We start from the raw sequence: 13,038 nt of genomic DNA on the forward strand, positions 1-13,038 counted from the left end.
TTGCCCCTTAGCAGCAAAATGCTAAACTAAATGAAAAAAACTTCCAAACCGCCACCAAAAAATGGAAGCAGACCTCATCTGGCAGGTCAGAAAACTCTCCCCATCTCCAGATGGCTGGAATCCTAGATGCAACAGATAGGTAGTTCAATTATTTTAATAATTAATAAAAATGTTGATATAATATTTAATGTATTCTTGATGTTTAATCAGACATATTACATGCTTTGTTGGAAAGGAAATGTTTATCGAGACCTAGCAGTGTTGAACCATGTTGAATTTATGGGATAGTTCTAATTTGAGAAGTGAAGAACTTTTGGCCAGAAACTTTACTATATACAAAACTAAAAACATTGCCTGGCTCTCCTGCTGCTTCCTGCCCGCTGACACCAGTCAGCAGTCTCAGAGTGACTTACTACAGGTTTAAGGAACAGAGAAATCACAACCACCAAAGTGAAGGAGAACCTCCAAGGAGGGCTACCTTCACGCTGCCAATAATTTAGCAACTTTGGAAGAATTTCTGTCTAATATTTATTTAGGTGCCATTTATTTGGACTTCAGTACTGGCTAGCATGTCAAAGGACTTTGAAAAGCATATTTAGTAGCTTCAGCTGCAATAAGAAAAGTCTTGGTAACTTCTGAAGCACTGTCTTCACAGATATGAATTCTTTTCCATTGTAAAGTGATTGTAAAACATGAAGGTAAGAGCTTCAGGGGGCTAGCTGGGTGAGGGTGAAGCCAACTGTGGAAATTTTCAGTACACTCAGACTTACTGATAACTGCTAGCTAACAAAAAGGCTGTAGCAAATCCTACCTTCATTTTCATTGGCTTTTCCCAAAAACCTGAACATTAGGAGCATCCTGCCTTGCCAAAGCCAGGCAGTCCTGTCACTGATTCTTTTCCATGCAGTGATTGGGCTCTAGGTTTAAATCCCAGACGTTGCCCCAGTGGCACCAATTGAGAGGACAGTGTACACCCTTGCTGCTCAGATGGGTAGAAAGCTCTCCAGGATGAAAGTATTTATGGCCTATTTTCTCCCTTTTTTCTCTTTTGCCAAAATTGCCCACTAGGTCAAATAGCCCTTCTCTATCTGGCATTTACTTTTGATATATTTCTAGAGAGAAATCGCATCCTTCCTTTTGCTAAGCTGAAACAAGTTCAGTTATTTTAAGTCACATTGTGTGCTTTTCTTCCCTGACCACCATCTTAGTCTTTCACCTCTTGTAGAAAAAAAAAAAAAAAAAATAACCCTCTTTACGGATCATAAATGACAAAATTATTATATACTGTTCCTACTGTTTTTATTCCTCCTTATCATGTCCTCTCTTGTGTCACTTCAACACACTCTCCCAATAACTATCATCAGTCTCTTCCCTGCCCAGTCCTTAGTTCATAATTTACTTTTATTTGTCGTTTGTGTCTGTAATTCACTTTTCCCTGCTGTGTCCATTTGCTTTCTGATATAGGCAATGGATATTTTCCAAGATGCCACATTTCCTCCATGAGGTCTTGGGGCTCAGACCTAACACACCTCTGTTACAATTTCAGCATTAATGCTGGCAGGAAGAGACTTTAAATGCTGGATTATTTGGGGGTTTAAAACTGAAGTCATTGTCCATACATGAAGCCAGGTGCTCAGGGCAGGGCTGTGTCAAACCTCAGCACCTCCTTTTGCCAACTCAGCTAAGTATAAAAAATGATTACAAATGTCACCCCTAATGAGCACCAGGGAAAACCATTGGTAATGGCAACAACCAGCCAAAGTGCAAAGCAGTGCACTGCACACCTGGCTGCCCACTGTGTTTTGCTCTACTTCCTGGGACGATGTGCACTCCCAGCTCCAGGGCAACTGATGGATGGCCATCCCTAAAAACCTTCATCTCCTCTTTTTATGAATAATGATGGAGCTGATGGGAGGCCATATCACCCTGTGTGCCAGGAAAAGCCTCTCTGTGGCTCTGGGGATGCTCTACAGCTGATCCAAAAAACCTGAGAAGATGCTCTGTAAAGGGTCATGTGCAATACCAAGAGCAATTTGTAGAATTAAATACATACTTGTTTGGATGCCAATTCATTTTGGTTTACCATTCATATTGTATCAAGCATGAAAACAACCTTGAGAGGCAATTGTTGAGTGCTATGCTAAAATTCGTTCTCATCAGAGCTGTCACTGAAAGACAAGAGGATTATTTACGTGCTTTTTTTTCCCCCATAACAGAGTACTTGTCACAGCTGCAGTTGTGGGCTTCTTAAAATCTAATTGCAGACTTGAAATGCAAATGACTGTAAAATTTCACAGACTTATTTTAAAAATATAGACTTTAACATACTACTTTTTGTTGCTGTGAGTAGCATTATTTTGTTGTCGGGGGGTATTTATTTTGAAACTTTCCAGGCAGTCAAAATGCCAAGCTTACACCATAGAGATGCATCCTTGTAGTGCCAAATACAAGTGCATGTAATATTAGGGACATATTTTGCATGTACTGAAGAACAAGTACATTACAGACAAGCATGCTCTCTGCAACCTTAATTCCCATTACTGTGTATTAATTAATGCAGTATATTGCTAGTCCTTATCTGCATGATTTTTTCCTGCAGTACTTACATGCCAGGGTGGGTCAAAATTTCAACAATTGCCTGGCTAAAAAGTCTGAATATTTGAAGCTGGCAGGGGGATGCTTGGATGCTCAAAATCCTCAATCAGAAGTAAGCAAATGTAAATTTGCCCTCAGGAGCACTGGTCTGATGGTAAGGCCAGGTGCTGGTGGGCAATTTGGACCAGGCAGCTACTCCAAGGATCCTGCAGCTGCTGGCTTGGATGCAATGATGCTGGTGGTTCCTACCTTTCTATTTTTAAGGATCTTGGCCTTTAATATTTGTACTAGAGTGTAGTTGTATACTCACTAAGAAAAGCAGGATGAATCCCAGTTGTTGGAACAAATTGTTTTCACTGAGAACAATACCAAGTGGTTATTAACACAACATACCAGTAGGAGCCTTGCCAGTGTTGACTTAGACCTCTGGGCAACAATGCAGTGCAAACAGCATTAGATTGCAACTAAAAGCTTGAAACTGAGGAACAGAAGAGTTTTAGAGCAGGTGTGTAGCAAGCAGAAAACTAATAGAAGAGGAAGACGTAAAAAAGATCTCAAAAAACACAGAACATTTTGGCTTCTCTGTAAAAACACCCCAAAACTTAATCTGGCATGTGAATGCCACAATTTTTAATGTACATGCATAGAATCATAAAATTACAAATTTATTAAGGTTGTAAAAGACTCCAATGTCATCAAGTCCAACCATTACCCTAATTCTGCCAGGCCCACCATTAAACCCTATCCCTAAGCACCATGTCTACAATTTTTTTAATACCTCCAGGAACAGTGACCACTTCCCTGGGCAGCCCGTTCCAAGGTCTGACCACGCTTCCAGGAAAGAAACTTTTCCAAGTATCTTATTTAAACCTCCCCTTAACACAGCTTGAGGCTGTTTCCTTTTTGTCCCATTGCTTGCTACTTTCAAGAAGAGGCCAACTCCCAACTTGCTACAAGATTCCTTCAGGTGGTTGCAGAGAGTGATAAGGTCTCACCTGAGCCTTCTTTTCTCCAGGATAAACAACTGTTCCTTGTAAGACTTGTGCTCCAAATTCTTCACTAACTCCATTGTCCTCCCTGGACATGCTCAAGCATTTTGATTCCTTCTTGAATTGAGGGGCCCAGAAGTGAACACAGGATTTGAGGTGCAGCCTCATCAGTGCTGAATGCAGGGGACAATCACTGTCCTGCTCCTGCTGGCCACACTATTGCTGATACAGGCCAGGATGCCAGTGGCCTTCCTGACCACCTGGACACACTCTTGCTCATGTTCAAATCCTGTCAACCAGCATTCACAGGTCCTTTTGGCTGGGTACCTTTCCAGCCACTCTTACACAGGCTTGTAGTGCTGCCTGGTGTTTTTGCGACCTGAGTGTAGGAATGTTACTTTTGCCTTGTTGAACCTCACACCACTGGCCTTGGCTCCTTGGTCCAGCCTGTCCAGATGCCTCTGCAGGGCCTTCCTGCCCTCCAGCAAATCAACACTCCCAGCCAAAGTGGAGTTATCTGTAAAGTGACTGAGGGCGCTCTTGATGTCCTCATACAGATCATGGATAAAGACCCACCACTGACCCCAGCTGGATGTAACTCCATTTACCCACACCCTCTGAGCCCAGCCATCCAGCCAGTTTTTCACTCAATGAAGTGTGCACCTCTCCAAGCCATCCACACTAGTGTACCTGAGGGACTAACTCATTTTCAGAGATAGCTGCTTTGAAATTTCTCAAAAATTCAATTTATTGACATCTATCTCAGGTTGGGGTATCCAACAATGGGCACATAAAATTGCTTGCTACCTTAACTACAATCATCAAAAGAAAATCAGAAATCATTTAATGACAAATGTAAACTCAAGGTGAATCAAGCTACAATCTTGCTATAATCATCAAAAGAAAAACAGAAATCATTTAATGACAAATGTAAACTCAAGGTGGATCAAGCTACAATCCTGCTACAGGCAATTTATCATGGATAACTCAAAATTTCTGTTCCTCCTGATGATGGGAGCTGCAGAGACTTTTATGGGGGTTTTGCTCACTAGATGTTTTAATGTACATCAGTTCTTAGACAGTGGATATAGGTCATTTTAAAGACACGTTTAGGAGCCTTAAGGATTTTGCAGAAATCTGGTATCTGATAGGCATACGGGCATCACATACAGGGAAGAACACTCAAAGGGTGCTCCTGAGAGACCCCTGCACTGAACTGCCTGTAATATTTTCTCCAACTGGACACAGCATGAGCTTAACTGAAAGCAGAAAAAATGTGATTCTACAGCTCCTCATTGAGTGTAGCAAATCTTTCTGAGGCAGAACTTATGCGCTCAACGTGGCTTCCTTGTAGCTCTGAGATGAGAATTTCTAGTGATGTACATCTCTGGGCTCGGGTCAGCACAAGTTCAGACATATCTCCACAAGGCTCCATTGCATCATGCAAACTCACCCTTTGTGTCCCTCCTGTTACTCTCAGAATGGTGTAAATGTACAGCATAATCAGTTGCATGAAGGCAGAAGTATAAATAACAATAAAAGATTAGGAGAACATTGCAATTAATCACAAGAATGCAGGCTCAGTGAACTCTTGTTGCCATTTTTAATGAACAATACATTATAATTAGAGACACCCAAGGGGAATTGTAAGCACTTGCCAGTGCAGAGACGTCAACTACAATAGTACCTTGTCGAGAGCTTGTTCTCACCATTTCTTAGGCTATTTGAGATTTCTTCATGAACCATGTCCTGTGTCTCAGTGGTGGCTAGAAAACATGGAAGAAAAGAAAGTGAAAAAAGAAAGAAAGAAAATTCAATCCAAACTCTTCCTTTATGTTTCTTCAGAACTTCATGTTGTTCCATAGGGTCTTCAAGAACTGTGAAAGTAGTGTAGAAGGAATCCCTCTGTGACCTGCAAATCAGACTTACCATTTGAGGGATATCAAACAAAATACCAGCAAGATAAATTTATTTATCTTTAAAATGACTAATCTGATACAGACATTCCAAAGTTTACAGTAGGGGATATCAGAACACACAATTCTGTATACCCAGCTTGGACAAAAAGCAGTTTCAGCACAATTAATCTCTGTGTGATGGAGTCGGATACACATAAGACATTAGTTATGTCAACTTTGATGATTCTTTGTGTGATTAATTTATGTGACCCATATGCAAGGTTAACAGGTTTTCCCACAGATGTTTCCTGTTTTCATTAATTTGATAAGCCACCCATTCTGTATATCATCCATCAATGTATAGCTTTTCAGAAAATTTATTCTTCTGAGAATAATTTTCCCCAATAATTTGCTTGTCTGTGGACTATCCACCAAATAATATTTTACTTCCGGTATAGATATCTTAAGACATAGCAACTTGCCGTTATTTTTCCAAATGTGATTTAGGATGGCTTTAATATATTCTTGTTCACACACGGATTTTTCCTTTTGAGTTCCCATGTTTCTCAGGACTCTTAGATTTACAGAGCTTTAGGAACTCTGGCACAGCCGAAATGGGTTCACGAAGGGAAAGTCCTCTTTAATTAATTTAATATCCTTCTTTGATAAGGTCACCTGTCTTGTGGAAGAAGGAAAGGCAGTGAATGCAGTTTTTTGGATTTAATATGGTTTTTGATTTTGTTCTTCACAGCATTTCTCTGGACATAACTAATGTGCTTTAGCTTTTGGTCAGCTCTCAAGTGGTCAGGCAGCTGGAATAAATTATTTTTTTAAGTCCCTTCTTACAGAAATAGTGTATTCTAACAATATATGTGCTATTATGTTACATATATGCTATATATGTATACCTTTATGTACTTGTATACCAAGTACATAAAGTAAAAATATAATTGTGTATCTATTACTTAATAAATTTATACATGGTCTCTTCTAAGTTCTTATTATTAAACTGTAGATAATTAGGACAAAGTTATCAAACTTGTTTTCCTCAATTCATTGTTTTCAAGCTGCAACACCTTGGATGGCATTTCTAGCAGACTTTCAATAATATTTAAAAGACACCCTGACATTTTGAAAAGCAGGGATGCAAAGCTACCTCTGGAATTTCCATGAGATATCTGGTGATTTGATTTGCTTAGTCAGACAATATCTATAAGTCTCATTCATATACACGAGCGTTCAGAGGAGGAAGAAAATTGCTGAGAGCCTGAAGTAAGAGCCTGACAGCATGCTTAAGTGCTTTATTCCCCTTGGAGATTACAACTTGCATGAAATGTGACACAAATTCTCTAAGCTAGGAGAGAAATTCAAGATGGCTAGAGAATAAAAACCTGGCACTTTCAAGGGCCTTCCTGAATATTTATCTTGTTTGGGACGTATCTGAGATCATCCTTAGGGTCAAAGACTCCTAGGCAACTAATTCAAAATGTTAAGCATGGTTAAGGACTTTTTTCCTCAGAGGTTCCCTTTCTTCAATTATGTATCTGAGAAGAGCCATCAGGCATCACCTAAGGCATTTTGTAAGCAGGTGTAAGGAATAGGAATAACATAGTGGTGAGATTTTGTTTGGGATTGAAAGGCAAATAAAGATTATAGCTGCACACGGCACTGCTTGAGAAGCATCATGGAGATGACCACCTACTATTAATCACCTTCTCTGAATTTTAAGAACTTAATGCACATCCATTTTCTTTTTTATGAACAGCTTAAATTGTTTTAAGTGGTAGGGTTACCAAACTCCTACCTTTACCAGAAATACTCCAACTTGCAATTAGAGAGAAAGCAAATCTAAAAGAGAGAAAGGAGGAAAATTGGACATGCTATAAAAAGAAAAGTTGCATACAAGTAGGGCTTTTGGTCACAGGCAGCTATCATGACTATCCACACAGTGTCAGGAGGCATTGCCAGGCTATACGGACCACAAGAAAGATTTTGCAGTTGGCTTCCAATACAGATACAGGTCATGCTAATGAAACTGATCCAGTAGCAGGGTGATTGAATGGGTGATGAAAACCAGGATTTTTTGCAGAAAAACAAAGATTTTGCTTAATACTGTTGCTACCATCCCACTTTCAGATAAATTTTTGACTCCTAAATACCTATTTTATATCAAAGGGAAAAGAGAACATTCAATACCATTGAGGCAAATTAGCATTTTTTGTGATTTCCAGTGAACGCATTTTTTAATAAGGCATTGAACAGAATTTTCCCTCTGTGTAGTCTTCCTTTTTTGCACATATGCTCTTATATAACCTGACAATTATAAACATCCCAACAAATGGTAAATCCCAACAATACCATGGGAATGGTAGGAATCTGTGCTCCCCCAGCTGAAGTCAGTGTTGCTGTTGCTATTGTTGTTTTTTGTCCCCAAAGTGCTCTTCATCTGTGGTGGCCCTCGAGAGGAAACATGCAAATATATACAGACCCTTAGGACCAAGACAAAAATGACCATATGGCTACATTTTGTAACTAGATACTAAAATTGCTGGTTTAAAAATTCGCTAGCTTCCACAGTTCCTGCATGGTTGCAGAGCAGTGTGTGACAGCATTAGGAAGCAATGTCCAAAGACTTTTTCACTGAGAAAATACTGTCTCCATGTCAGTACAGCCCTACTGACTTCATTACAATCATTGTTTTTCAGCTCAAAGAAAAGTTAGACTTTGCGGGGTAAGAATTTGGTAGTAAAAAATGAAAACAGCAAACAAAACAATACCAAAAAACAGATGACAAATCACAGAGGAGAACAAAATGTTAATGATGTAAGAGAAACATCTGTTGTCCAGGTTATCCTTAAAGTACAGATGGTCTGAGCTTCCTCTTCATCTGAATTTGAAAAATTACAGAAAAGAAAAATGTCCAGTGCAAATATAGCACCATGAAAGCATTGTGCCCTTCTCCAACATTTTAAAAATTGCCCAATTGTGTTACGCCTTTGTTACACTGTTCAAAAAAAGGCAATTATTCTTTTTTTTTGGGATGAGAGTGGTCAGACAGAGCATTTGATGCTCTCATTCACAATGACATCAAAGGAAACTCTAGACTGACGTTGGGATGGTGTGGAAGCTGGCCTATTGATGATGCAAGTCTCAATTCAGAGCACTTCTGCTTTCAGTCATTTGTCTCCCTGGAAAAAAATTATTTCATTTCAGAGTAAAACCTGTGCCCAAAAGATAGGCTGCACATCCCTCACAAGGATCTTCTGCTTTCTGAGGAGTAGGGCCTTGCAACGGTGGACACCAACCATCTCCACCTTTCATTTTCATGCTATTGCTGTCATTGATAGGGAGGAAGGTTATTTATTTATTATTATGTTCTTCAACAATCCAAAGAATTAATACTCGACTGCAACAGGTTAACCAAGATTTGTAAAACCTATTGTGCCCCTTCTCAGTTCATGTGTGCTGTCTCACCAGTGTCTCAGAGTCTGAGTGAGTGGGAAGGAATCACTTTTCTGCCCTCACTGACTCACAGAGATTAGGTGAACATCTTAGAGGAGATTACTAACTTATCTTGGAACTTGGAAAGGTGACCACCTCACCTTCCTCACATCCCAGTGCTTGGCACAGATTGGGAAAATGGCTGGTAAATAGCCTGGCTCTGCCTCATATAGAGCCACAAGAATCTTACTGTAAATAAATTTCCAGAAGTCTACTAAAAATGGACTTCTACTTAAACCATAGACTCAGCAGGTAATACACTTTCTCTGAGATCAAAAGTGAGGCTGAATGTGTGCTTGTGTACTTCTCATCTAACTCAGCTGGAGGAAATAACACAGGTTGCCTCTGGAACTCAAGATATTTTCTAACCAAAGTATTTGTCAAGATAGTCTCTCTGATATGTGCTACTCTCCTTGGAAGGAACAAGGGGAGGGTTCAACCAGGGACTCTCTTAAGGTTCTCATGTTCTTTTTCTAGGCACTGTACCTAATATTCAGAGGTAGACTTCCTCTCAAAGAACAATTTAAAGCAACTTAGTGACTTTCCTCCTTTCTTTTTACCCCCTAGACATTCTTTATCTACTCTTTTTTCTCCATAGAAATCTAGGCTTCAGACTCGGACACCTGGTGGCAGCTATTTATGTATCTGAAGGTCATTTCAGGAACCCACTGATTAAAGATGATCTATAAGTTTCATAAATACACTCGAGTCCCATCTGTACCGAGAGAATATCTGTGCCTGCAGTCATAGATGGAAATCCAGTAATTATTTATCTCGTAAGCTGTGAGACCATAAAGGCTAAAATATATCTTACTGCAGAGGAGACAAAAGCTTTTCTTGAATAAAAGCAATTGCAAGATTTTACTCTGTGCAATATTAAAAATGTAAAGAAGCCATCTGTTTTCCTTTCATGGGGAATGATTTTGTGTGTGCTATGCAGTCATTAATGATGCATACTGGAAGAGTTTTCTATATTTATTTGAAGTGAAGCTAGCACTGTGCCTAATGGAACACCAATTATGGTTCCTAGAAGTCAAAATGCTGTGGAAATAGATAAATGAGTTACTGAGCTATTAAAAAAAAAAAAAAAAAATTACCACATTCATACACTCCCAATATAGAGAAACACAGCAGGAGGCAAAAGCCATATTTTTTTTGAGAAAATCTTCTCTGGCCTCTCTCTTCATAAGTCTATTTTCAGCATAGGTACACAGATGCCATTCACATATTTTCTACACAAACAAGTAAGCAGAGTTCCATTTATAGTTTACTTGAGGAAGTTGATTAAACAATGTGTTGTTACTCCTATCTATATGAGCTTACATACTAGCAAAACTCTCTATATATATAGATTTTATAGAGGTTGAATTCAAATATGTGAAAGACTGAGCTATAAACACCCAGCCAAAGCAAAATCTATAAACTGTTTAAAGGGCATTAGTGCTCCAAAGTTATACAGCAAAAATAGATGGCATTATGCAGTTCAGTATATAGTGCCTCTCATTAACTGCAACACTGGCATACATGGAACTCGTGAAGCTAAAATAACACTACTATCATTGCCAAAAAAATGCACTCATGGGCTGGGAAAACTCAAATTTTGCTTGCATAATTAAATGTAACTCCTCTACTGTGTATGCCGTATGAGAGCATCATTACATGTTCTGACTCTACTTTTCAGTGTGACACTGGCAGAATTTAGTACATGTGTCATCAAAGACAGATTCACACCTGATTCTGACACTGTTATCTTTGAAACCATTATATCTGCAAACAGCATTATTTCAATTTTTTTTTTTACAGTGGCTTCAAATGAAGACTTCACAGTTTAAAAAATAATAATAAAAGATCCCAAAACACAAACAAACAAAACCAAACCACAAACAGAAGAGAAACTCAAGGCTCCTTTATTCACTATCCTTTTTGACACAGGTTTGTGATCCCTCAGCAACAGAGGTGCCGTGTTCCCACCTGCTGTGGCCCACACCAGACCCAGTAAGTCACACACTCTGCTGAAATATTCATTTCACAGCTGAATGTTGACAACTGAATAAGACCAATGCTCAGAGCTTGGAGGTATAATTCTCCATCTCCTTCCATGTGTCAGCCCAAAATCTAAAACTAAAAGTATGTTTTTGCCTCAAATATGCTTTCTACACACTGACCTCTTCATCTTTACCTCCTCTCCATCATCCTTATCTCCTATACCCGATTCTTACAGACAACACACTTCATTCAGCAACCAAATCACTAACCTGGTCTCCATTTTTGTGAGCTCCACATCCCCCTTCCCACCTCCTTACCCTAAGAAACACTGTCTCCTGTTCTGGGCAGTCAGCCTTCTCTGCCCCAAATCTTCTTCCCAGTTCTGGGAACTCCTAGGCTCTCAGCCTTTTAGCAGTCTTAACATCCCTGACCAGTTTTAAGCAAGTTAATTTATGTACCTGGAGGGCTCTAAGGCTTGTGCATTATGGAGAAAGTTTTAAGAAAAGTAGACTAAAAATTTTTTCTTCATAAACCACCTTACAAATCATTGATAAAGTCATAAGAGTTCCATGAAAGCATGGAATAATATACATTTCTGAAGGCCCCTGAAAATTACTGATACTCAGTAAAACAGACCAAACTGCAGAGTTTTGTGAGCTTGCAAATACACTTCCTCTACATCAGAGGAAATAACTCACCTTGCAGAAGGGACAGCAGGATCTTCCCCCATACCTCACTTGCCCCTTGGACTGAGTTCTGGAGACCATCTAACCATCCAGCTGAGGAAAAGAAGAAAGGAATTGATTTAGGAAGAAGAAGAAGAGAGGATATACAATAACTAGAGGATTCAGTACGATGTGAGGAAGGACTTGCATTTCGTTTCTTGTTTCTTGTGGCATTTGCAAAGCCTAAGCAGTCTCTTCTCTTTTTTTGCATCACCAGCAGTTATTCATTCCAACAGTGAAGACCTAGGCTCTTGTTATTTTGGAAGCAGATGTCTTAAAAAATAGAGTAATAGCTCCTTGAATTTTTGCTTATTTCTTTATTACTTTCTGAGGAAGAAAAGGGTTTCCAGATTAATTTGTTATAGCAGTGAAAGAAAGCAAAAAAAAAAAAAAAAAAAAAAAAAAAAAAAAAAAAGGACGATAATAATAGGGAATAATTTCCTCTCATTTCAGAAGGAGCTGTGGACTAAATGGAACATGTTTTATGAAATCACCTGTTGAATTACTGCACCTGCATTGATGGCATTGAGAGCAGGAATTTGAAACAGGAGAACAGGAATTTGAAATAAGAGAATGCAAAGAGTGACTAAGTGAGACTGACACCAGAAGGGGCTCAGAGAAGAGTTGAGCTATAGGATCACAACTCTTGGTCCTGATAAGCCGAGAGGCCCAGAAACGGGCCTAGCTTCTTTTTATTGCCTCAAAATTTTGGAAGCATGACGAAAATCATATCCTTCAGACATAAGGAGAGCCAGGTCTCAAATTTCAGGGCAGACAGGGTATGTGTTCAGGACTAAACTAATTACAGACAGACTCCATTAATAAGACAAGTCCTGAAACTGAATAGAGAGAGGCAACAAGACAGGGGTTATCTCTCACCACTGATAGCTGAGATAGACGCTATCCTTGGGGTTTTAACCTCTTTAACCTGTAACAGCTGGAGGTCAGCTCTTTTTCTTGCTTACTCCCACTGGTTTTTCCAAGAAAAATACAATCTCCTCCTTAAACTGGAGAAATAAATCTTGACTGGAATATATATCCAAATTTAATCATTTTGTCTAGAAGCTGTTTCTTGTGAGTGGTGCAACACTGAACTTCAAGCTTATCTCAGCTCTAGTGTGGTTATGTCCCACTGTCCAGTGCCATCATCTATTTGACAGTATCCAGGCATAATGCACTTATTACCAAAAATACCAGAGCAAGGATGGCTTGAAGGTCAAATTAAATCAAAACAAATATACTGGAGTCTGTCTCTCTCTGGCCTAAGAAGGAGTAGGGTGGTAAAGGCAGAAATGTTTAAAGGAGTTGGTGGGGAAGACATAGAGGAGAAACCTGAACTCCTCT

At 39.3% G+C, this 13,038-nt stretch overlaps 1 long non-coding RNA gene across 1 annotated transcript; it reads right to left on the reverse strand.

The window, feature by feature from the left end:
- Positions 1–12,028, reverse strand: LOC140684568 (uncharacterized). Its single transcript, XR_012057000.1, has 2 exons — positions 11,668–12,028; positions 1–5,350 (listed from the first exon to the last, which is right to left on the reverse strand). It is a non-coding gene; the product is annotated as an uncharacterized lncRNA (long non-coding RNA).
- Between the last annotated feature and the right edge of the window lie 1,010 nt (positions 12,029–13,038).

This window comes from Taeniopygia guttata, chromosome 1, assembly GCF_048771995.1.
Source record: "Taeniopygia guttata chromosome 1, bTaeGut7.mat, whole genome shotgun sequence".
NCBI lineage: Eukaryota > Metazoa > Chordata > Aves > Passeriformes > Estrildidae > Taeniopygia > Taeniopygia guttata.